The sequence below is a fragment of the Ochlerotatus camptorhynchus genome, unplaced genomic scaffold (assembly GCF_037179485.1).
Source record: "Ochlerotatus camptorhynchus isolate MF236.1 unplaced genomic scaffold, CSIRO-AGI_Acam_v1.1 ptg000266l, whole genome shotgun sequence".
Taxonomy (NCBI): Eukaryota; Metazoa; Arthropoda; class Insecta; order Diptera; family Culicidae; genus Ochlerotatus; species Ochlerotatus camptorhynchus.
The window spans coordinates 566357-590052 of record NW_027040756.1 but is presented as its reverse complement, the minus strand read 5'-3'; the positions used below and the strand labels follow the sequence as shown (position 1 = coordinate 590052).

General features: G+C 37.3%; 1 protein-coding gene across 1 annotated transcript in view; it reads right to left on the bottom strand.

Moving 5' to 3' along the window:
• The window catches only part of Skeletor (DM13 and DOMON_DOH domain-containing protein skeletor), a 59139-nt gene that overhangs the window by 34102 nt on the left and 1341 nt on the right, over window positions 1-23696 (bottom strand). The window lies entirely within an intron of this gene.

Here is a 23696-nt window from a genome sequence, read left to right as displayed (position 1 = left end):
TAGTTTTCATCATTAATTTAATTTACCTAGCCCCATGGAAGCCACATGATGAGTGAAAGTGAAATCAATTTTTAAACTAACTTTAAAGTACCCATTATTGGGTAAAAAATACCCATTTTAAAGAAAAGTGACTTAACTCATTAAATTAGCAATTTTATACCCATTAATAAGTATCTGTTACCTATTAATGGGCAACAGTTACAAATTAATGGATACAACATCTAGTACTAGTTTAGCCACTTTTCTTCAAAATTGAACTTTTTTTACTTATAAATGCGTAGTTCCAAGTTAGCGTGTTTAGTACCTCGTTCCCCAGCAACATGTGCAAAGGCATACAAGCCAAATGTAAGCAATGCATTTAAACGTCGGTTGTTCCCGAATTGCAACATGCCCACTCAAACTTATAGTCACTATATTCATAGCCTGGCGGATAGAATCTAGATCTATCAAAAAACGGAACCAATTCAATACATTGTTGACCAACAATTAAAAAGGTACTATCAACTTTTATAAACAAAACGTTGATTATTCTTTCACGAGAAAACGGTTTCCGAAATTTTGTTCGCAATAGTGATGTGCTCTTTTCTGTTGTTGGCAAGGTTGCAAAGACTTATTTCAGCTAAAACAATGTTTTTCTAAATTATGAAATAATTAGATGCCATGATCAAATTTTGAATTGGTAGGATACAAGAAGAGATTGCAAAGAATGTGTTTGACATATTAAACCTGTTTATTTCACTTCATGAGAGTCACAATCAGCGATTTTTCACAAACTCACTCACTCACTCAGCGATCAGCAAATCGCTGATTGTGACTCATAGAAAGCAAAATTTACAGGTTTTATGTTTGCAACGCATACTTTGTAACCTCTTCTTGTAAGTTACAAGTAAAACATGCCATCATACCATCTTTTGGTTTTATTATTCCGAAAAACATTATTTTAGCTGAAATGAGTCTTTGCAACCTTGGTTGTTGGTCGTAATTTGCTCGATTGGTTCCGCTATTTGACAGCTCAATTGGTTCCCGATATTCTATCCGCCAGACTATGAATATAGTGATTATACTCAAACTTACTACACTGAACCAATATCAAGAACAACATGTGAAAAGGGTATACAAGCTTTTTGTAAACAAACATTCTTATGCCCTTTTCTCGCCACTCCCAGGTCAAAACCATCATAGGTCAAAACAAAAACGATAAAGTTGAGTGTTGTGGACTGAACTGTGGAGAATTTTTATGGCTCAATTTGCTCTTAGGGAACATGCATAAATGACGTACCATTTGAGGGGGGAGGTGGGGGTTTCAGAATTTGTGACCGGCCATGTATTGGATATAGCCAAATACGCTACGAGGGGGGGAGGAGGGGTCTAAAATTGATCAAAAATATGCTACGTCATTTATGGATGCTTTCTTATGCATTTTCAAAAAATTCAATAGCAGTGCATACTTTGTCTTCAAATACTGCGTTATGTTTCAGCAAATTATTGCGGGACAATTTGGCCAAATGAGGTGCGTCGAATGCACAATAGATTCTCTTTTTATGAAAAAGAAACCATGGTCGTTCTATGCTGACTCCGAGGCTGACTCAGTAAAGCTTGAAAAGGGAACGATTAATCGAATTCTGGTCACAAACTAATAATTTGGGAACAAGTCCTGTCTCAGTTACCAGCTTCAAACCTTCGTTGACAATATTCTGCAACCGCTCTGATTTCAATGAACTTGTATTAAAAAAAATAACCAATGGCCTGCTTAAATCCTGATTTGATGGATTTCACCATAATGGTAAGGGCTGCACTGGCTCTTTGGTTCATTCGGAATCAGAATTTGCAACATATATTAGACGTTGTGAAACGCTCATCTCGTCGATAAATACACTGACCAGTTTCTCGTCCTCTGGCAGACCAGCTACTTTGAATTTAAGGAGCTGTAAAATCGTCGACGATAATCCTTCTTTGATGTTCAACCTGGATAGCCACGCTATTCTGATTCTACCCAGATACTGGGTAGACGATACCCATTCTTATGTGCAGTAAGGAGTTGGCAGAATCTGAGTAAACCAGATTTATTACGATGAGTAAAATGTACCCAGATTCTGGGGAAATGGTTATAATTGCTTGTTTAGAATGGTGCCGGTATAAAAGGGAGATTTTTGCGGTGTCCAAATATCCTACAATACTGTGGACCCCCGTTAATCTGAATGGGGTTTATTTTTATTTCGAACTTCTTTCCTACAATATCTTACAATACTGTGGATCCCCGTTAATCTGAACGACACTTCGTGCATAATAACGGGGTTTATTTTTATTTTGAACTTCTTGTGTGACATGACCATTAAAAATTTATGTTTCTGGTAGCCTTATTTACGGTTTTGTTTTGATTCTGCGTTCCATTTTGCATCGTTGCATCCCGCTTTAAGGCTCAAGCGCAATTAATGCGGAAGCGGAACGGCAGCGCGAAAAGTGGAAAAACCCATTCTGAGTAAGCCTACTTGTCAGATTGAAAACTATTTGGAACCAAATTGACGCCGGTTAGGCATCTTGATGCCATTTGTGACAATTGTCAAACTGCTCATAAAGACGATAATGAATAAAAACTGAAAACATTCATGCATTTCCAAATGGTTTCCTGCCATTCCCATACATTTGAAAGTGACTAGCCCTCTGGATGTGGATGATGTCAAAAACAACTAAACATCAATTGTGTACATGGGACTTTACTTACTCTTGGATTCATAGGGTTTTTGATCTAAATTTCGTCCTACTAAGCACAACGCGCACTTTAGCTCTCTTTTCTGAACGAGTTTTAACTAAAAATGGAATATTTCTGTCAAAAATGACTTCTAAATTTATTCACCTTTCCATACGTGCCGTAAGATTTGATAAAGAGTCACAAATTGTTGAGATATTGTTTAAAATCTAACACTTCTTCTTGATTCTAAATTCGTTCTACGAGTTTCAATTCCGTCCAAACGCATTGAAACGCCATTAGATTTTCTTCGTCTTACGGATAAACGTAGAAAAAAGGGGCTCGCTAGGAGCGCTTCTTTTATTTTGAGAACAATAAGCGTAAATATTCATACAATGCGCTCTAACAGGATTTATGTTGTAGCTAATGAACTAACGCATCGGAAAAAACCTATTATTGATTTGTGCATGGTGAAATCATTGATATTATTGATCTTTTCTGATCGATAGAACGGAAATGGGCGATTACGACGAAGTAGTGCTCTACCCTAGTACATAGTTGGGTAAAATAAACTTTTTTCTTGATTTGTTTTCCATACTGAGTACCAATGCTACCGACGCCAAGGAAGCAGCTCCCATACCCACCCTTTCGTGTTCAGAGATTTTGTACCTCAGAAAATCCCGGCGGCGCTTGAGATATAAACTTAATTTTGGGTATTTTTTTCTTACCGTGTGGACAATTTTACTCAACAGTTGTTTTTGATAGCCTTGTTGCGCTCAATTTACTGTGTATTAGTCACCTTTCGCGTCACTAGAGCCGCTAGTGTTGGGAAAAATCGAGTCTTGGAGATAATAGAAGAGTGAACCATAGTGTTAATTTATAATATTTGCTAAAGCCCTTTCCTCACAAATCGAAGGCCACCCACACAAACCAACCAACGATTATGCGGGTATGGGGAAACTTTCCCCTACCCGATTATGCTGTTGATTTGCGTGGGCGGCTATCGATTTGTGAGAAAAGGGCTTTAAAACGCTTTGTTTTACAAATGCAGATTTGCCCTTTTCTATTGTTACTCCAGAAACATCTCTTATAGATATTCAAGTGAACAATGAGATAGAAAAAGATTTCGAGCTATGGTAGTACCTAAATGTGCATGGGAAATGTGGTCGAAGCAGTCTAGATACCCTCTGGGGGAGAAGGAGGATTGACTGTATTTGAAATGTTATCTGATGTCAACGTTAAGTATTAAGAGTACTTATCAACAATTATTTTTTCTTCCTGGTGAGGAGGTTTCGTTTACAAAAATTTAAGTTTACACCGAGGGGGACGACTCTATCTACGATGCAGAAAAGATTGTGTTTTGCTGTGGCTATCTGCGCGCACGCTGAGTAGATAGAAAGAAGATTGATGACGATTCTGAAGATTTCCTGCAAAAAGATGATGCGCGATGCAAGTAGATGCGAGAAATGAAAGAAGATTTTTCGAAGATTGATTCGCTAGTGTGAGATTTGTTGAGCATCTAGACTTGAGATTCAGATGTGTCGCTCCCCTCGGTTTACACAGGGTTTTGTAAATTATCCTTGTTTCGACATAAGCTTCCATTGCCATTTTCAATCATCATGATATCTCTTTCAGTGTGATTATTTGAGACCTCAGAATTGATTATTTACTACCCAAGTAACATTTTACGTTTTATGAACAGGGACACTGGTCAAGACAGCTTTGCCTTTATTGCATCCACCAAAACCTCATTAAGACTAGAATCTGTCTAGTTGGCCCACCCTGAAGAAGATTCTAAAGAGTCCATTATCGAGACATTTCAAGAATGACTAGCTGCAAAAAGGTTAATCATTTGAAATCATTATTAAAACTACAATAAATGCCATGTAGCATCAATACTTGTGCCATTCGCCTTTGACACTTACTAAGCGCACTACAAATAAAGCATCAATCAAGATAAAAAGGGATACATAAATATCATCCGATCTTGCCGAATTCATTGTTCAAAACTGAATCGGTCAACAATCCACAAAAAAATTGCTCATCATTAATGTGAAATAATTACCAAAATTATCGAAACAGTTCTCGTATTGTGGTGTATTTTAAGGTGACAGATTTAATATTATGTGAAATTTGCATCGAAAGATCGAAAATAATAAGTTCGCCTTCGGAAAACGTGGATTTTAGTTTTTTTTTAATTTTAGAAACAAAATATAGTTATTTTTTTATATTAATCATTGCCCCAGCCGAGATAACTTGATGATTTTCGTAATCTCTATTACTCATCATTGATGAATTGATGAAAATAAAGATATTTTCAAGGAAAAATAGCTTGAAAAACGAAGAAAGTAAAAAAAAACAATGGGAATAATTACAATATGGCGATAGCATAAACATTAATTATCCACAAGCCATTTGTAAAAAAAATCTGTTTTTCTTTCATGAAATTGTTAATAAATGAAAAACGTATTAATGCGGCTTTTATGACGGTAATTTGCAGATAAATTTGTTTTTATCTGAAGCAATTTTGCTTGATCCTATTCTGTTTAGTTTTATGACGGCATTATAGATGGCAAAGTTGCCTGGAAAAGTTAAACGTCAAAATTTGTTTATATTTCGAAGTTCTAATCCAGCGTTGGATCAACGAGTTGTGTGACATCCTCGGTAAGGGCGATTTACTCTGAAAGTATATCTACATACCATGGAACAGGTCGAAGCTCAATCGTTCCCGAAAAGTTTCCCTTCTCCCGATGAAGGTTACGTGCGCTTAAGGTTCAATTTACTTTGATGCTTTTTGGAAAATTTCAAAAGCAGTTTTTTTCGACGCATTATTTTAGATTGCAAAAAGCTCGCGTCATTTTGTGTAAAGTATCAAAAGTAATCGAATAGTGCGAGTTTTTTGCAATCTGAATTAATGCGTTGGAAAAAACTGCTTTTGAAATTTTCCAAAAATCGTCAAAGTAAATTGAACCTTAATTGGAATATTCAAAAAAGTTGACCCTTTCGCCGAATGAAACTGCCTCTATGGTTCGGAAGGTAGTCAATTTTCAGCTTACTGACAGCTTCTGAAGTTTCCTGTCAGTAGTTTTCCACAGTCATCATCATCGAAACGCAATTTCTGGAAAAGGCTGGTCTGTTTTAATTCAGAACGGGACACAAAAGCCATTGACAATATTTTGTGTATTCCCATCATTTTCCGTATGCGTGATAATGTTTGCACCATCGTACAAATAAGGTTCCCGTTTCACCTGTGCATACAATGCCTTGGTTTCTTTGCATGCACGTAACCTATAGCTCATACCGTAGTAGGCTGTGTAAAAAAGAAAATGATTTGCTTAGTTTGACAGTTGCACCATGACGAAGTGGCAGTGTATTCGTGATTTGTACCACGCGCAAACGTCATTTGAATCGCCGTGGAAGTGTCCCGGTGGACCGTCAACAAGGGTTTTAAACTGAGAAAAGATAGGACAACTATCTGCGAAGGTGGCCACAGGTCGTCAGAGGTCAGCTCGGGTTCCGAGGGTTATCGCTGCTATCAAAAGGAAGATTCGGGTGAATCCAGTGCGTTCAATAAGGAAAATGGCAAAGGAACAAGGGATCAGTGAGTTTACGGCACGGAAGATCGTAAAGGAAGATTGCGGGGCGAAGTCGAAGGCACGGACAGAACTCACAAGATTACCAACCGCATCCGGGAGCTACGAGTCGAACGATGCAAGAAAATCTTGAACTTTCTTAAGCGAAAAAATACGGTAATCCTGTTCACCGACGAGAGCATGTTTGCCGTTGATTCCGTACCAAATTCCAGACCGACCGGTATATTAGTTCTCTTCCGGTAAAAGACGTGGCCGACGAGCACAAGAACGTGTATCTGACCAAGCATCCTGCTAGCGTTATGGTGTTTGAATTGGTGGCTTCCGATGGCAAACAATGGACCAAGTGTTCATTCCCGAAGGCGACAAAGTCAACACGGAGGTCTACATCGGGATTTTAAGTAAGCATGTTCTTCCGTGGATCAAAAAACAGTACGATCCGAAGGGCAGCCCTACTTTTGCTCAACAAAACAGATGAAATTGTCCTTAATAAGTAAAAAAAAATCTCCTTAAAATAGATCGGGTTGCTCCTTAAATGATTGATCAAAATACGTTAAAAATCTTAAAATGCTCAGTAAATTTTTAAAGTACGCTCCCTAAAATAGAGAAAACTGTACATTAAGCATTTGAAAATAATCCTTAGTATGCACCGCTTTGCACCATTTTGAAGTGTAATTGTACCATATATCATCGGAAAAACTGCTGTAGAAAGGTTAATAAGTACCATGAAATCAGCTGAAATGTTCAGTAAAAATGCACAAATGCACATAATGATTAACATAGCTTAAGACTCTGAAAAACATCCCCCTTTTGCATAAATAAAAAAAAACTCGAAAACGAAATTTTTGAGATTTTTTTAAATTTTCACATTGATCAATGGTGCAAACATTATCACGCATACGGTATAAGAGTCTAATTTGACTTCTGTGTGAAAGTGCTTCGTGAGCCGGCTGCTCTGTTATTGTCGGAGCTGCTGGGCCTCCCAGGAAATTCTGGAATTGGATTCCTTTTCCCTTCCGTCGACAGCATCGATAGAATTATTCCTCCTACTATCTCTCGCATAATCACTCGACTATTCTTCGGCATTTCCTTTCCGGCCCCACTTGATTTATTTTTTTCTGTGTCTCTAGGTGGATCCATATTTTTAGCTTTTTGTTCCCTATTGAGACCGAACGGTTTTATAATTGCTTTTATATTGATTAAACACCATTATGGAGTATTTTGTCTAAGGAAGCTTATGCTTGACTAACATAACAGTTTTATAAAGGGATAGAGTGCTGAATATGTTCAAAAACCATTGAATCAAGTTTGACGAGCATTTTTTCCACTGATTATTTGACTAGTAAAAATTGGAAAATATATTGCGCCATATTTTTACAACAGCATAAAAAATCAACCATCACACCGGTCCAGAAACCGCTAACAAAGAGTTCAAGCAAAGAGTCAAGAATGAGCTCCGAAAACAAACTCCCCCACTGAACCCCCGACGTTCTTTGGTTTGCAACGAGGTCACGGAGAAGCGACCCACAAGTGCTGATCCTGGATACTCCTCTAATCACATATACAGACAGCAAATCGTTCCTAGAGAGGCAATATGTTAATTCAGTTGAAAAGTATCATCAGTACGAGGTGGAGGAAGCGGTCAAGGGCTTGGTGGATATCATCTTGATTTAAGCAAGAAAGGTGAACCAGCAGCACCATGCAATTTCATCCGGTTGACATTGCTTATGGGTTCATTTGGTGAGTTCGTTCCTATTTATTCATTCACTTGTTATCAGATTGTCAACAGCGTTAAACAGAGCTGTTAGCTCTATAAACAGGTGCAGAATTAGGTGAGAGGGGTTGACAAAATTAACATTACTGTAAATCATATATTTTAAAACATTATTTATATATTGGGTTGGGGAGTGGCAGCCTAAGCGAATCAAAGGATTTGTTGACTGGACGAGGGTTCGTGGATTTGCCAGTCCCTTGTCACGTGATTAAAGATGGCTATCTGGTTGTTTTGTTTTTCAAAGGTCTTCCATGAAGCTGATTCGACCGGCTGCAACAAACCATCAGGCAGAACTTTAGAACCGGTAAAGTATCTGCAGACATTGGCACTGATGGTGGGTTCCATTCACATCACATCATCACATCATGTTCAAAAACCATTCAAATCACATTAAAATTCAACAAATAGTTGCAATTTCCAACCCTACGACTGGATGCCTTCCTTCAGATAAACAACTTGAGTGCGGTAAAATTCTATAGAATTGTTTAAAACACATCGTCGGTACATGAGCGAGCCGGCGATCATCTCTTTTTACCAGTGGTGGCGAGGGGAATACCCCTCACCATCACTCTCCAACGGGGGAGTTTGGTAAAGAGAGAAGATCAAACCGATTTGTACCTTCTTAAAAAATTGTCCTTGTCCGCTCAATATACAATTTTCACACTGCCGTACTCTAACGGAACTATCAACTCCATACTTTCATCTCCTCATCTATCGTATAAAAATACCCCTTTAGTCTGTTATTTGAAATTAGCATCTTCAACTACGTAAATCGTTGACTTCACGCAGAAATAATACAAAAACTACTTTGTAATGATTTGCATTACTTAGCCTAGGATTAGGAAAACTTCCTTTTGAGTTCCTATGTTATTGTTCTTAGTGTCGGAATTTCTCCAATAATAACAAATTCGCAGTGTCAACTGTTTAGTTTGTGCAAACTTTGGTGTTATGCGGGTCCGACATATGTTTCTCATAAAACGCAAAAGATACATCCTTGAAGCCGAGTGATCCGATGTCGTAATTCAATAAAATTTTACGTAAACTTATTACCAACCCCTTTGCAATCCCTCAATTAACCCTTACCCAGCCCAAGCGGTCGCAACCATCCGCAGTACACACAGTAGCAATCCCTACGTGACAGGGCACCGAGAAAGGCCCGGGTTCATTTCACGACGATCACCGCAATCAGCACGGTGAGCTTTAATCACACGGCAACAACGCGGTGCAATCAAGCCAAACCAGTTTGACCAGCAGTGCAGCGAAGAGAGATGGTAGGGTAGAAGAATCTTGCGAATCGCACCGGTCGCGGACAAGCATCTCCGTCAGGGTCCGCGTGGGGGAAAAAGTGATTTGTCAAAAGGTTAAGCGCTGCATGCCTGCTTTTATGAGAATGTGCGACAAGACCTGTTGAGCAACTGGCAAGTGAACGGTCCATCGGTCGGCGCAGGCCCCGTTTGATGATGGACAGTTATTTACTTTGGCAATTTTTCCATTTGAAACGAGTTAACATATTTGAAAGTAAAAGTTTATAGCTGACGACAAATGGGAATGTACGATTGCATTTCTAATTTGCAGAAGGTTAGAAAAAGATTTCAGGAGTTAAACGGCCAAAAATAAGCATTTCATTAAGCACAATAAAGAGAAGTGGTGTAGGTCAATCTATACTAGAAAACGAAACAAAACAAACCTGTTTGACTTTGAGGCACCCTCAATGGAGCAGTAAATCTCCCACGACGCTGCCTCAATTATGATAATACCTTGAATCACTAATGTGACACCGCCCAGCTGTCTGGTTATCACAGCCGAGACCATCAATGCTGTGCGTTTGCCATTCAAATAAAGCTCCTCACCCTTTGTTAGCCACTCACTAATCTCAGGTGACTCGTCGCAAAAGTCAAGGTCCACAAGCTAGTAAATTTTGTATAAAAGAATATGGTGAATCTCGCACCCGAGCGCCAAATTGTCTAGCTGAGATCCACAGAGGTATCGCCCGTGAGAATCCGAAACCGGTTGGAATCCAGTTCTTGCAGCACGGCAGAATGGTAAATTCGGCACATCATCAGCGGCGCGCAGCGCAACGAGCAAACTGACCGCTGCATCGTGGTGACCGAATTTCACAGACGCCTAATTGAGGTTTGTGGTGCTCGATTGTGTCATTACCGGCAGAGCACGTGGGGAGGAGGGTAATCTTTGATGCCGAGGACAAGAGAAACGGTGATGGGTGCCGACGAACGATTAATTACAGTAAGCTCTACTCAGTGGGAAGGAAGAGGGTCTGAGAACGCAGGGAAATCTTGCGAAAATTACTTAGGTCGTTTGTAATGCTATTATACTTTATATATAGACTGTTTCAATTTGTAACTAGAACAGAAACGCACCCCTTGCAATGGTCAGTTGCCGTTTCATTATTCAAGCACTGTTTTGCCCTTATTTGCAACTGCTCGACTATTCTGTTTTATATTTGAGCAGATTTGACTCACAAATGGAACTCTGTTTCAAATTTCTTTGGATGTGTTTATAGATTTTTATCTCAGAAAACTTCATAGTGGTGGAGAGAATTTAATAAAATTGGGGATTTTACAGAAGTTTTGAGAACTTCTGAGAAGATTGGGTATTAGAGTGATGCAAAATTATAAATTTTCGCTCCACAATACTTAAACGATTCCAAATCGGATCCTGACTAACCTCTCAAAATTTGAACCCATTTGGTGAGAAACTGAGATCGCACAAACCATTTGAAGTTTGTATGGGAATTACTATGGTTAAACCAAGATTTTTGTTCATGTCTATCTAATAATTCACCATATCGGTCTGCTTTAAAATCTTTCAACTGTACTTGTAGGAAATTTTCCCAGCTACAACTTCGCTAAAGATCACTTTTTGATTAAATGCAAGGATCGAAAATTATCAATGGTTCAATGCGCTGATGTCTTACCATCATGCTCAATCAACTACTCAGCAGGCAACATTGGTGTTTCTAGGGCGTTGAATAGGACACAAAAATCATGGCTACTATGTCACACTGCAAAATACAGTGTTGCCTACAGAGCAGCTGCTTGATCATGTCATAAGTTTACCAATCTCTTAAATAATTAATAACTTTTTCCTGTCTCGTTTTACATAGAAACAATCTTGAGCAAAGTTGTAGCTAAGAAAATTTTCTTTAAGAATGGTTATCAAACTGTTTCGCAACTCAATATGGAAAAAGACCAGAAGGCAAAGAACAAAAAGTTGAGATTGCCCATAGTAATTTACATGCAAACTTCAAATGGCTTGTGCGAAGTCTGTTTCTAACCAAATGAGTTGTAACTTTGGGAGTCTAATCAGGACCCAATTTGAAACCATTTAAGCACTGTGGAGCGAAAAAGTCAAATTTTGCATCAGTCTATTGGGTATATTTCATAGAAGTTCGGAGAACTTCATAAAAATGCGAAGAGCTTCACACACAAACCGAAGAACTTCATAGATAACTCTAAACTTTTTGGAACTGTTGAGGTTTTTCATAAAAGATCGGGGTAAATCATAGAAGTTCTGGGTGTTCCATAGTATATTATAGAACTTCATGGAAATGCATGGATCTTCACAGAATTGCATGTATGCACTTGCCTCTTTTACATCAAACATTCTCTCATATGATACCTGGCTGCTCAGAAATTATTCCAACGATCTTCATGTGCTCTAAGATCTCCATGAAGTTCTCTTGACATTTTTTGAAAACTTCAGATTGATAAGGTATTATTCTAAAGATCTTCAACTATCCACTATTCAAATCACGTTTATTAGATGTTCTCTCATGATACCAAGTTGCTCAGAAATTAATGCGAAGACAATCAGGTGATCAAAGATCCCCATGATAACTTAAAATTACCTTTCCAAGACATTAGGATGGATCATGAGCATCATTTTGAAAAACTCCAACTATCCAACAATCCAAATCACATGTCTCAGATACATGCTTGGCATGCACAGTTGTACACACCAACTGCTCATTTGGTAATAACTTTTGACTCAGATGTTGAAATTTTTTTTTTTTTAAGTAATTGATAGATAAGGCTCATAGTTTACTATAGATATGCGAAGATTACGTAATGCTTAACATTTGAATCAACACTAATCAATTAAATTCCGAGATGTTTATTAAGCACTCCTCACCTCATTTTTTCAACGCAAAAACAAATACAGTTTACTACTAGCATTAAACTCTACTTTTTTTACAGATCTATAACAAGCTTACACTCTATTCTATCTACTGGTTCAAAAAGAACTATGTTCCATCAACTGTGTGCAAAGTTATTAGCAAATTAGCAGTTCGTGACCAAAACTGTGTATGCCAAGCATGCTCAGGTATTCTCTTTTATGGTACCAGGCAACTCAGAAAATATTCCAAAGTTCTCTAGATACTTTTTCAAGACTACAGTTCGATCAAGTACCATTATTTCAAACCCTCCTGATACCAGGTGACTCAGAATATATTCTAAAGACCTTCAGGTGATCAGAGGTCTCCAAAAACTTCTCATGGTAACCTGGGATCTTCAGGTTGGTCAAGTATTATTCTGAAGATCTTCAACTGTCCAACTACTTAAACCGTATCTCTCAGATATTCACCCACGATACCTGGTTGATCAGAAATTGTTTCAAATGCCATCAGGTGATCAGCGATCTTCATAAATAATCAACAATTTAAATCACATCCCTAAGATATTATCTTATTTGAAACCAAGCAACTCAGATTTTTTTCCAAAGATCTTCAGGTAATCCGAGATCTCCATAAAGAACTTATGATATTTTCTAAAGTCTTCAGGCTGTTCAGGTACTATTCTGAAGACATCGGATTTCAGATTCTATTCTGAAGATCCTAAACTGCCCAACAATGCAAATTATGTCTCTCATATATCCTCTCAGGAAACCAGATTACTTCAAATTTTTCCAAAGATCTTCATGTCAACAAATATCTCAAAAAAATTCCCTTCATATTTATTTCAATGCTTTTGATTGATCAAATATTCTGAAGATGTTGTATTGTCTAATAATACAAACCCCGTCTCAAAAATATTCTCTTATGATACCAGGTTGCTCCAAAATTATTCCAAATGCCATCAGGTGATCAGATTTTTGCTTAAATCACCGAAGCAAACAAACCATGAACACGCACACATATGTAAGGAAGAAAACCACACACCGTTTAAAACTGTGCGTTGCGCTGCTCGTGTTGCAGTTTCATTTTTGACATTTTAGAACTACTTTTTTTGGGGTGGCTTTCTCAGTCTTGTAAGATTAAACGATTGGTTTTCAACGTGCCCGACGTTTGGGCCTTTTGGTTGTGGTCTTTATTTAATACTAGATTTACCTATGGAGGCCAATATAATTAACACCACGATTAGACAGAAAATAACACTAAGACAATGTAATTCGTTTTAAAATTCTTTGTGAATTAATATGCAGCATGATGGGTTTGACTCTGTAGATTTCCTCGGAAGAATCTTGAACAAATCCAATGGTGGCCAATATGGTCCTGGGCGCTTGATTTAAATATTATTGTTCATTAATATCTAGGGACCTCCCTTAGCTCAGTTGGAAAGGCACAGCTACAAAGCAAGACCATGCTGGAGGTGGCTGGGTTTGATTCCCGGTCCGGTCTAGGAATTTTTCGGGTTGGAAAATGTCTCGACTTCCCTGGGCATAGAGTATGATTCTATTTGCCACACAATTATACTAATGCAAAAAATGGTACGGGCATCGAAAGCTCTCAATAACTGTGGAAGTGCATCTAGAACACTAAGTTGAGAGCACGAAATAAGCTAATATGCAATATGGATGTTTGGTGCAGAATTTTGGACACTACGTGGCGCTAGGCGCTAGTGTGCATGTAACATTTAGCATTTTTGTATTTATTTTATCTCGTGACCGCGACGACATAGAAAGACTGAGTCTCCAGAAAAGTTGTTCAGAAGACCAAAGGCGTCTGGAAGATTGCGAGTAAAGCTCGGAATTCTCTCCCTATGAGCATTTTTAAATTGCTGTATCTCGTGATCCCGACCACCTAGAAAGTTTGAGTCTTCAGCAAAGTGTTTAAAAGGCCAAGGGCGCTCAGAAGGTACACAGCTTAATTTGGAATTCTATCACCACAGTGGCACTAGTGTGCATAAAGAATCGAGGACTCCTGACATTATTTTATCTCGTGATTCCGATCTGATAGAAAATTCGAGTCTGTTGTCGAGCAATGTTGTTTAGAAGACCAAGGGCGACCGTAAGATGGTTAGTTTTGTTACGTGTCGATAGTAAGTATGCAAAATTGAGTACTTTTGTAATCATTGTATCCCGACCACCTAGAAAGTTCGAGTCTTCAACAAAGTTGTTCAGAAGGTCAAGTCTGAGCGGAAAGCGGTTAGTTCGTTTCGCAATTATGTCACTACAAGGCACTAGCGTGCATGGAAAAATGTGAAATGTATCGGAACTGAGAAGTTTGAAATCGCTTGAATATGATGAGAATCAATCCTGGAAATTTTGAAATCACTTATGAATGAAGAGCATCAACGTGTACGTTCCAAAAACCCTCAGATTAAATTGTGATCATAGTCTTCGTGGCTGAAAGTACGTTATGTGATGATGACGATGATGATGATGGTCCCAAATCTTACCCCTACAAAGGTTTGAGCTGGACGATTTATCTTTAAGATAATTAAATACGACAATATAACCAGGTTAGCAAACAAAATAGAACTGGTTTCAGTTACAGATATAAATTCCCTCTAAAGTTTACAGTTGCTTCACAGCGATATAAATGTGGAAAAGCTCAGGCGTCCACCTCTTAGTTCGCCTTTTTGAAAACTTACAACTAACTCAAGGTATCATCAAAATAAGCTTCAAAGTTGCATTTTTGTTTTTTATCAAATTTAAATTCAGTCCTCTATATCCGTAATACGCGCAGGAGGCTCAAACCATTGCAGACTACTTTTTTTTTTATTAATCTACTACTATTAAATCAAATATTAAAAATCCATCATCACCATCGTGGCGAACAAAAATAGTGTTTGCAGTGCTACAATAATTATTAAAAAGTCATTATGACAGCTATCCATACAAAATAATCCGTTAGAGATAATTTCGTCAAGATGCATAATTTGTCAATTCATAAAAAAAAAATCACAGGATAACTGTTCAAACTGCAGTTTTAACGTGTGAAATGCAGTGTTCTTCACATTCTGTAAGTATTGCTGAACGTTTGATATATCTAGGCATCGAATTGAAAACATTTATTCCTTTAAAAAATAATGAATTTTGTGAAGCACAAGTCAAGAAATGTCGTGTTCTTATTTCAGCCGCCTTTCTAGTATTATATCTATGAAAATCACTTCCTCTTTCAATTCGATCACACAAATATCGAGGCAGCAAACCGTTAACTACTTTAAAAATGAACACCATAGTCAAATATACAATTGTTTGCTTCACCGACAACCATTGTAAGGCGTCTAGCATCAAAGTTGAGGAAGTGAATCTATTAAATCTCTAAATCAAACGCATTTTTTTTATTCTGAAAGTGCTGTAATCTCGATATTTGTGTTTCATTGGCCAGAAATAAAATGGAAGGGCAAACGTCTAGATTGATTTGAATAACTGTATTTTACTGGCAATAGTTAAATCGTTTTTTCAGTCGAGATAGAATTCCATACTTCTTGGCAATTTCCTTGATGACATTGAGATATTTAATCTCCCAAACACGATCAATAGTCTCATCATCAATTACAACAGAGACGTTCGCATTTACTCTATTCCGCGAAATTACCATAAATTTAGTATTACTTGTATTTAATTTCAACTGCTTATACTTCAACAGTAGATGGTTGATGGAAGAGAACGCAAATCTTCATTCAAGTGTAAAACGGTATCATTTTTATCCTTAGCTGCAATGAATAACACAGTATCATCTGCAAAAATATTAATGTCGCAAAATCGTAAAACACGTCGCAAGTCATTAATATACATAATAAATAACAGGGGCCCTAATACACTTCCCTGGGGCACTCGAAGCTTATTTCCCACGGGACTGAAAACAGAATCATTAAAAACAGTCCATTGAGTTCTGTCAGACAAATAGCTTTCAAACCATTTATATGCAGTACTCGTAATTCCAAAGTGCTTGGTTGATCTTAACAAATTGCCAAAATAAAAAGCGCGTTCAAGATCCAAAAAACAGCAACAATTGTATCTTTACACTCCAAGTTATTTTTCCACTTCGCTAATACCAAATTAAACACGGTTTCACAAGAATGACCTTCACGTTATCCCGATTGTTCTGGTATCAACGAACTATTACTATTTAAATACTCCAACAGTTGGCATTGAACAACAAATTCTAAAATTTTCTCTAATGCGTGCCACATGTTGATGGGATGGAACTCTTCAGCTTTAATCGTTCCAGCAACTTTATGAATAGGGAACACTAAGGATTCCTTCCAAATTTGTGGCACATGTCCAGTTTGCAATGATTCATTAATAAGGTCCAGCAAGATGTGGCCAATGACTTCAGCCGGTTTTCCTAATGAACAACAAATAACTCTAAGTCCATCTAATGTAATTGGGTGAAAAACTTCAAATCTACAACTACTATTAACTGGCTGTTTTATTTCGTCAGGTTCATCGACCAATTCAATGCATTGATTCATCAATGAAACACTGTCTACAAAATAATCATTAAACTTAGCTGCAATTACTTGTTCTGACTGTTCTAATGTGCCATTAAAACTTATAGACCGCGGTTTGCAATTACTAGGTTTTAATAAAGATTTCAAAATTTTGCATAACTCTTTGCTGTTATTTTGATGCTGATCAATCTTCCTTTGAACATATTCACAATGGGTTTTCTTTATCGGTTGTGAATACTTATTACGCGCGATTGTGTACCTATTCCAATGATTTTCATTATTTGATGTACGAAACTTTTTGTACCATTTGTCCCTTTTCCGTTTAAGACGCAAAAGATCCAAATTGTACCAGCTGTTCGAGTTCTTCAAAGCAACAAACTTTTGCTCAACTAGTTGATTAGTACACGTTTTTAAAGCGTTATTAAGAACAGCTGTAGATTCATCTAAGTTACCGGCCGCGAATGGAAAATCCACGCTCCTCTCAACAAGATTCGAAACAGCTTGCTTTGAATATTTCCTCCAGCACTTAAATTTTACAAAATTATCGTTATCGTTAACATGGTCTAAGACATTAATCACTAAGGTCTCATAATCGGTTATTTTCAAATCAGTATCCGTAACTTAACAACTGGAATCAAAATTGGAATAAACGTGGTCAATTAAAGTTCTACTGTGCCTGGAAATACGCGTATATTCATTTACCGTTTGTTTTAAATTAAAAAACTTAGCTAAACGCTTCAAATGATTCGAATTATGGTTATCACGCCAATTAATATTAAAATCACCAGCCAATATATTTAATTTACTAGAATCAAGGAATGTCTCGAGCCAGTTCTCTAAAACTTCAACAAAACGTTGGTCACTAGAACTGGGAGAATGATACAAAACACCATAGTTGCCCATCTTCATGCCACGTACAACTTTAATGCCCAAACATTAATTGCCATCAATAACTTCATTGGTACGAAGGTTGAGTTGAACTGATTCTTTGACATAAATAGCAACACCGCCAGTGTGTCTAGAATGTGATAAACAAGCAGCAACAATATATCCCGGAATACTATACTGATCAAAAGCTTCGTTTCTACAATATGAGTTTCAGATAATAAAACTAAAAGAGGACGTTTTTCCTCAACAATCTGACGTAATGCTACGTAGTTTGTTGACAACCCCGCAATATTAAAATTCAAAAAATCGAATTGATTCACATTCCTGGAACTTGGCTGCTATTTATTGAAACGCAAGCTGCTTTTCTTCTGGTCAAAAAGTATTTTATAAAGCGAACATTCAGAGCTAAATGCGGCATGGTTGACGTCCAAGTTCATTTTGCGTTCTTTATTCATGTTCAAACAATTAATACATTTCAATACAGTTGACGTACACTCCGACGTTTTGTGTTGTTGGTTGCACCTAGAGCATCTCTCATAATTTTTGCAATCCATGCTCCTGTGCCCAAATTCTCCACATTTGAAGCATCTCAACACATTAAGCGCGGGAACTATCGAGCACCGATCAAACTAAACTTGTTATAAGTGCAGCGTGGATTTTCAAACATGTTAACTACTTTTACTTCATTTATAGCGATGTCTTTTGACTTTTTAAGTAGTCAATGAAGACATCGGATGAATTGGATCCTCCTTTCTCTTTTGTATATTTATGCAAATGTTATATATATAATGAATCATCACTTATGCTGAGACACCCTCCGCCTCTCATGTAAGAAAACGTTAAAATTTTCCTAACACCTTCTTCCCTCTCTAAGCGCTTATGTAATCATTTAATGGTCCCACCAAGGCACCATATTCGAAGCGGGTCATAAATGAACGCACTCAATAATGTTCGACTATTTTCAATAATTATTTTTGAAATGTTATATTGCAGTTCATTTTTGACAAAACTGCTTATTATAGTACGTTCAGACTACAGAGTTATAACATGTTATAGCGCTCTCTTGATGGTGGTTTCTGTGTTGCAATTAGTTGACAACCGTTATAACATGTTATAACTCTCCAGTGTGGACAGCGTTTTAAGGACTGAACCAAATTAACCACATAAAAAACCAACAAAATTGCTATTTGGACTTTTTACTAACGAATATTTAAGAAGATTTCTGTGTGACCGAATCATTAAATCCACTGTGGAAAAATGAAGCGTTTCACACAGCAATTGAATATTCTTTAATTGTGCATGAAAACCATAGACCCAACGACTGCGAATACGAAGAAGTCTTTGAATACGAATTAGCAGACTATGAAAAAATAAGATTTAAATTAAACAGTGTCAATTTGCAATTAATTTTAAGGAATGTAGGAAATTTCGAAATTGGTATAGACGAGTTCTACAAAGTTTTAACAGAAATAATTTCGGAAGAAATTCCTTTGAAGAAAAAAAGACGCAACAGAAACACACAAAATCACACACAAAAAACTTGAAAAATCGGAAGCAAAAAGCAAATTTTATAAAAAAAAAAACACAATAATTAGAATAATTTATTAATTTATTTGGATGTATGCGATTAACTTACTTTAGGTATCAGTACTGCATTTGAAGAATATAATGCAAAAACAGAACATGAAATAAAGTCCTGTTCAAAGAACTTCTTAAATTACGTAAAAACCAAATGAAAATCTGAAAATTTTCCTTCAATAATGCATCTCGACGAAAATGTCGGTGATAGCTCGGAAAAAAACTGTAATCTATTTGCAAATTTTTTTCAAGAAATCTATAAGACATTTTCTGAAAAAGATCGCGACCGCGATTATTTTGCATTTTTTCCAGAATGTTCAAGGGACATTTTCCTCAATCAACTTCAAGTGCAGGATTTGCAGGATTTAAAAAATTTAGACTCCTCAAAAGGTCCAGTATTTATTAAATGTCCAGCAATGCTCCATTGTTCTGGATTTTTAATATGTCCCTGGAATCTGGAACCTTCCCAAAAACTTGGAAAAGCTCATTCCTAGTGCCTATCTTTAAATCTGGCTGAAAATCTGGTGTACGTAATTATCGTGGTATAGCCATTATCTCTTGCATTCCTAAACTTTTCGAGACAATTGTTAACGAAAAATTATTTCTCCCAATCAAAAATAGAATTACTGACATTCAATGCGGCTTTTTCAAGGGTCGCTAGACCTCGATAAATTTACTTGAATTTATAGACTATTCATTGAATGCAATGAATAATGAAAACCACGTAGAAGCTCTCTAAACAGACTTAAACAAGGCATTTGACCGCATAGACATACCAATGCTACTTTTTAAATTGCAAAAAAAAACTGGAATTTAGTCAGCTCCTAGCTCCTAAAATAACTAACCGCCAACAAATAATTAAATTCAACGGAAAGAAAACGAGTCCAATTCAAGTCACTTCAGGCATCCCCCAAGGCTCTCATTTGGGACCTCTTCTTTTTATTCTATACGTAAAATTGCTTATTTATGCCGACGACATGAAGATCTTTTTGGAAATAAGAAATGAAGAAGACATCAATATATTCCGGAATGAAATACACATATTCTACATATGGTGCAAAAAAAGTCTACTAGAATTGAATGTAAAAAAATGCAACTTAATATCACGGTGCCGGTGCAGGAAAAGAACAACTTCAAATATTTCAATTGCACTAGGAAATCAAAATGTAAAAAAATGTGAAAGAGTTAGGGATTTAGGAATTATCTTAGACTCTAAACTAACTTTCATAGACCATTACAACACAATAATTCACAGGGCAAATAACATGCTAGGCTCTATCAAGTGCTTTTGCTATAACTTTCAGGACCCATACACAATTAAAACACTATATATTGCCTATGTGAGGTCAATACTGGAATATTGCAGCATTGTATGGTCTCCTTTTTCAATCACGCACGAAGAAAGATTAGAATCCGTACAAAAACAATTTCTATTATACGCTCTTCGTAAATTAGGTTGGACATCATTTCCTCTTCCATCATATGAAGCACGCTGCATGCTTATAAACATACAAACATTAAAAGAGCGTCGTGAATATGCAATGGTTTCATTTGCAAACGATATCGTTTCGCAACGCATTGACTCCACAGAACTTTTATCAAAATTAAATTTCTATGCACCTACTCGGCAACTCCGAAATCGAAATTTATTTGCCATACAACATCATCGCACAAATTATGCAATATATGGGCCATTAAACCGCATGATGGCCTCTTACAATCAATACTGCGAAACCATACAATGTCTCGGCATAAACTAAAACAATATTTTTACTCCATAAGGCATTATAACTCATAAAAAATAGGAAAGCTGACACTGCTTAATTTTTATTAAAGAAAAAAATATACTTTTAACCTTTTGTCCAAAGTTGACGAAATAAATAAATAAATTTAAGAAAACAAAACTGTATTCTTATATGTACTAGTCTACGTTGGTTGACGAAATAAATTAAAAAAATAAAGAAATTGTTTCTTTACTCAAAATATTAGCTACAAAAGGATTTTTACGTCGACGACTATATTAGAGGATCCGTAAATGTCGCCCCATCGAGCTTAGAAAGAATTTGATATCGTTGATGGCCAAAGGAGGATTTCCAATCCAGAAATGGTGCTAAAATCAGCCTGAAGTCCGGTATTCCTGAGGATAATTGGATCATTGTCGTATTGTTACGAGGACTTGGATGGCGCCAAGGCCATGTTTGCTGGCAGTTTGAGGAGACAAATGCGGTGAAATATTTCAAAGGCAAGTTAACCATCCCTTTACTTATACCACCCAACGGATCATCTTACATAATTGTGGGGCTCATTGCAACTTTTGTGGTCGTGCGATTGGCGATATACAACGCGACGTAGCAACACTTCGACAATTGAATACTATAGATGTCCAAGGCTCCAAGCACGAATTGTACGAGCTGTACAAAAGCCTCAATAGCAAAGCTGCCCAACAAGCTATTGGATCAGAAATGTCGCAGCAAGGAATATCCTGGCATTTAATTCCACCCCGTGCCCCCAATTTCGGTGGATTGTGGGAGGCAGCAGTACGCTCCGCCAAAAGCTGCCTGAAAAAGGAAGTCGGTACGAACCAATTGAGTCATGAAAACTTCTGCACCCTGCTCGTACAAATATCGGCTGCCCTTAACTCTAGACCTCTAGCTTCATTATCAGACGACCTTAGAGACCTCGATGCCTTAACACCAGCCCATTTTTTGATCGGGACTTCTATGAAAGCCCTCCCAGATCCCGATCTTACAGCTATACCCACTAACCGCTTAGCCCACTATCAGCAACGGCAGCAGATGTTCCAGCGATACTGGCAGCGTAGGAGTCAAGAGTACATCACTGGACTTCAGGAAGCAAGTAAGAATCGTCTACCAAGCACCATCCGTGTTGGCAGCATCATGATTCTTCGGGAGGACAACTTACCACCACTTCAATGACCCCTAGCGAGGATAACCGAGGTTCACCCTGGCGCAGACGGAGTTATACGAGTGGTGATGATCAAGACGTCTAAAGAGACCTACAGGCGCCCAGCCAACCGCATCTGTCCGTTACCCATCGAGGATTCTGCGAGAATTTAAGCAAATTTTTTGAACAATATCTAAAAGCTAGGTTTGTTTAGGTATGTTGAAACCTAGTTTCAAGGAGGGCGGAAATGTTGGATGTTTTAGTATTAAGCGATAGTAGAATTATTTAAAATTGAAATTTACAACACTGGTTGATACAGAACTGTTATACATGCACCACATATAGAAGACAGTCACTAAATACTTACACTATTAGTACCTAAATGAACAATCAACACGAATATAACACGAAAAGATAGTAAATGAATTCCTAGGTATGATAGACAGATAACAGCACAGTGAATTTAGTTAGCGAACGAATAAAGGCAAAAATATATACACGCGCACTTTACAAACCGTACGAATAAAGTGTATTAAACTTTCGTCCCCAAATAAAGTGCTTGGAAGTGGAATTGTTTCAGTTCTATTGTATTTGTGGAAAGAAAGGAATCGAGCGGAGCAAAAGGATACCTAGGATATTCGGAAAGGATCGGAATTGGAAGGAAAAAATAGTACACAACGTAGGATCTAAGGTACATGACGGTGGATACAAGGTGTCTATTTGGAGCACGGAAAGGCAAACGGAGTATTCGGCTCAACCAACAAACCTAAATCCCCCAACAGGGATTATAGGCAGTAAAGTAGTTCTCTGCCATATTATCTTAAATTTGATTTGAGGTGGATAGTATTGCTCAATTTATGATTTCTTGAAGCAGATTTATTCAGGTTCAACAATACCCACTAGTTTTCAGAATACAGGGAAATCCGAGCAATAAATTGAGAAAAAATAGACTGCACGATTGAGTTAATACAACTCGTTGAAAATTAACAATGCACACTAATCCTGTCAGTAAGTTTTTACTTGGTTTTTGAATTGTGCAACTGTTCGGTTGAAGTTTGAAAATCTGTGGATCATAAATAAGACAATTTATTCCAAACTTGTGCAGACTTAGTTCTCGATTTCATTGATTTCTTACTAATACCGGTCATTTGAATTTTTACACCAGTTCAAACACCCAGTAAAAAATACTGAGTCCTGTAAAATAATCCAAGTATGTGCATGAGACTCAGCATTGCCAGAAACGACATATTTCTGTCAGAAAAAACTTGATCCTGCTTAAAATGCGACAACTTCATCCAGGGAAGTTTTCGGATCATACTCAACACGAAAATTGCACACCACCAGTGCCAATGCAAGTGCGATAAACGACTGCGATCGCTTGATCGAGGTTAAATCAACTTTTTTCATCTTTCATTAATAGACCTATCGGAAACTGGTACCGCACCATTTATCTTTACCTCATTTCGCCTCATTTTTTATATCTCTTTCGCTTATGATTTTTTCATGAACGCATCTCGCTCAGCGCCATCAACTAGGGGACGCACTTCCTCCCAACAGTTGGCCCCAAGGTTCAACTATCGAATCAAGTTGTGACACAGATAAATTTGTCCCAAACCTCGGACACTCGGAACCAG